The 3714-nt window shown below is 38.8% G+C and overlaps 1 long non-coding RNA gene across 1 annotated transcript; it reads left to right on the top strand.

The window, feature by feature from the left end:
• Positions 1-701: 701 nt before the first annotated feature.
• LOC309866281 lies at positions 702-2661 on the top strand. Its single transcript, XR_014312542.1, has 3 exons — positions 702-805; positions 1929-2147; positions 2292-2661. It is a non-coding gene; the product is annotated as an uncharacterized lncRNA (long non-coding RNA).
• The last annotated feature ends 1053 nt before the right edge of the window (positions 2662-3714 follow it).

Raw genomic sequence — 3714 nt, 5'->3', positions numbered from 1 at the left:
GGAGGCATCATACACCATAGTGTATATGGACCACATCTTCCTTATGCATTCATCCATTGAAGGGCATCTTGGTTCCTTCCACAGTTTGGCGACCATGGCCATTGCTGCTATAAACATTGGGGTACAGATGGCCCTTCTTTTCACTACATCTGTATCTTTGGGGTAAATACCTAGTAATGCAATTGCAGGGTCATAGGGAAGCTCTATTTTTAATTTCTTGAGGAATCTCCACACTGTTTTCCAAAGTGGCTGCACCAACTTGCATTCCCACCAACAGTGTAAGAGGGTTCCCCTTTCTCCACGTCCTCTCCAACACATGTTGTTTCCTGTCTTGCTAATTTTGGCCATTCTAACTGGTGTAAGGTGATATCTCAATGTGGTTTTAATTTGAATCTCCCTGAGGGCTAGTGATGATGAACATTTTTTCATGTGTCTGATAGCCATTTGTATGTCTTCATTGAAGAAGTGTCTGTTCATATCTTCTGCCCATTTTTTAAATATGATTGTCTGTTTTGTGTGTGTTGAGTTTGAGGAGTTCATTATAGATCCTGGATATCAACCTTTTGTCTGTACTGTCATTTGCAAATATCTTCTCCCATTTCGTGGGTTGCCTCTTTGTTTTGTTGACTGTTTCCTTTGCTGTGCAGAAGCTTTTGATCTTGATGAAGTCCCAAAAGTTCATTTTCGCTTTTGTTTCCTTTGCCTTTGGAGACATGTCTTGAAAGAAGTTGCTGTGGCTGATATCGAAGAGGTTACTGCCTATGTTCTCCTCTAGGATTCTGAGGGATTCCTGTCTCACGTTGAGGTACTTTACCCATTTTGATCGAAATGTGTATATCTTGCGAAATATTTACCACAGTAAGGTTTGTTAACACATCCTTTACCTCACATGATTACTATTTTGTTGCTGGTGTTGTTATGGTGAAAACATTAAAGCTCTATTCTCACGGCAACTTTCAAACGTACAACATAATATTGTTAACTATAGTCATCATGGTTTACCTAGATTCTCAGAATCTATTTATACCATAACTGAAGTCTGTACTGTCTGACTAATATTCCTCTATCTTCCTTACCCCTTACCCTGGCAACCACCATTCTGTTCCTATGAGTTCAATGCATTCAAGATCTACACATAAGTGAGATCGCACAGTATCTGTCTTTCTCTATCTGACTTCATTCATTTGGGAAGGTCCTCGAGGTTCATCCACGTTGGTGTGAATGGCAGGACGTCCTTCTTTCTCTTCTAAGCAGGCATTTAGATTGTTTCCATGGCTTTGCGATTGTGAATAATGTGGCAATGAATATGGAGGTACAGATGTGTCTTTGAGATATTGATTTCATTTTCTCCGAATGTATTCTTAGAAGGAAAATTGTTGGCTCATGTAGTAGCTCTACTTTAAATTTTAAGGGGCAACCTCTGTATTGGTATAGTTAACATAAAATATTATACTAGTTTCAGGTGTACAACAGAGTGACTGGACAAGTTTCTACATTTAGTTCTTCTCTTTTTGATACTAGCTATTCTAACAAGTGTGAGGGGGAATATCTCAATGTGTTTTTTTATTTTACCTGTCTTAGAAATTTTAATTTCAGTATAGTTAACATACAGCATGACATTAGTCTCAGGCGTAAACTATAGTGTTTTAACACTTCCATACCGTACTCAGTGCTCATGATGATAACTGAATTCTTGTAGTTTTGATCTGCATTTCCTGATGATGAGAGATATTGAACACCTTTCCCCGCAACTGTTGGTCATTTGTGCATATTCTTTGGAGAAATGTGTATTCAAGCCCTCTCTCCGTTTTTCAAATCAGTTATTTTATTTTATTTTTTTCTGTTGAGTTGTAGGAGTTCCATATACATGTGAAATATTAGCCGCTCATCAAACACAGGTTTTGCAAGTCTTTTCTCTCATTCCATAGGTCGGAGCACAGCATTTTTATCTGCACATAAACGTTTGAAAAGTCTCCATCTCATCACTCCTTTCTCCATCATTGCTTTCTCTGTGAGCGACTGATCCTATTCACGGCACTCAGCTGCCCCGAAAGCATATCTCAGAGGCTCCTGAATGCTTACCTGTAGATCGGAGGAGGTTGGAGACGTGGCTTTCACCCTCTGCAGTGAAGTGAGAACAATGAGAGGTGTGCAGTGTGATTTTTCATGACAGCAAACATATTGGTTTCAAAGGACTGCCCTCTTTGTCGCTGTACCTTTAAAAGGTCTCTTACGCTGCCAACGTTATTCATGTTCATTGTTTTTGTTGTTCTCATTTCTTTAATGCACAGAATTCAGTTGGCAATACGTCAGAACACGGAAAATGGACTCTGACTCTTTGGTTCTCCTTGATCCTCCTCCATGCACAGATCAGACACTGTCACGTTAGGTAACTTTTGTCACGTTTGCTGCAGCTCCTTATTCTGGGTGGTTTTATAAACATGGTCTTTTTTGGAGGACGCCTGGGTGGGTCAGTTGGTTAAGAGTCTGCCGTCAGCTCAGATCACGATTCTGGGGTCCTGGGATGGAGTCCCGCATTGGGCTCCCTGCTCAGTGGGAGAGTCTCTTTCTCCTTCTTCTTCTGTCCCTCCCTCTTGCTCGTGCTCTCTCTATTTCATTCAAGTAAATAAATAAAATCTTTTTTAAAACAGTTAAAAAAAAGTTCAACATGATCTTTTAATTTTCATACATATGTTTAATTTTCGGTAAATATCTAGGAGTAGAATTGCTACTTCATAGGATAGGGGCACACTGAACTTTATAAGAAGCTGCCAAACTGTTTTCTAAAGTGGTTATACCATTTTATAATTCCACCAGCCATGTATCAGAGTTGCACTTATCAAAATAAGTGTTTCTTTTAAATTTAAAATTTCACTAGTGAACATACAGTGCAATATCAGTTTCAGGTATAGAATTCAATGATTTATAACTTACATATGACACTCAGTACTCAAATGTGCTTTTTTTTTTCCCCACAGAGCATTGAAACTGGTGATTTTATACCCATTTAACAGAAGAGTAAATGGAGTCTCAAAGAAGTTTGATAATTATTGTTGCCGTGGATTTTGCATTTGGCTCTGAGAAGGGATCACAGATTGGAGCAAACTTACTCTCTCCTTCTACTAAACCAGAAAAACCACTGGGTTTTTCTATGATTTGATACTCTTCAAATCTTTGGGTCCAGGTTCTCACAAAAGTATGCCTAGGTTAGAGACAGTAACTAACATGACTTCTTTGGGGAACAAATAAGTTTTGAGCTCTATGTATTAAGATCCTGTCAATATGCCCTCTCAAATTATATGCTTCTTAAGGGAAGAAAGCTGCTTTAATAAAAATAGATCCTACACGACATGTTATTCTTTATAATTGGACCAAAGATCACAAAGAGCATACACTTACAAGATAATCTGAAAATGAACAGACAAATAATATAGTAATCACCAAATCCTTATTACTTGAAGCCTATACGCGCCAGGAGGCCCTCTCTCCCTTGATGATCAAGCCTGACCCCTATTAATTTTAATAGGAGTTAAGTAGTCACATCAAGGGAAGTATCAGTGAGTACTCGAAGCAAACCAACCCCGGAGATTAAGACCTCCACTTTTGGCTTTCTGCTGAAAATGTGACACATCGCCTGATGCTTATCTGCTTTTAATTGTGTGTTGTGTGTGTATGTTTTTCTCCCTTCTTTTTGCAGAGGAGGCAATTTGCAAA

The sequence above is a fragment of the Mustela nivalis genome, assembly GCF_964662115.1.
Source record: "Mustela nivalis genome assembly, chromosome: 6".
Lineage (NCBI taxonomy): Eukaryota > Metazoa > Chordata > Mammalia > Carnivora > Mustelidae > Mustela > Mustela nivalis.
Note: the sequence above shows the minus strand (reverse complement) of the source record. Positions and strands in the feature narration are given on the sequence as shown.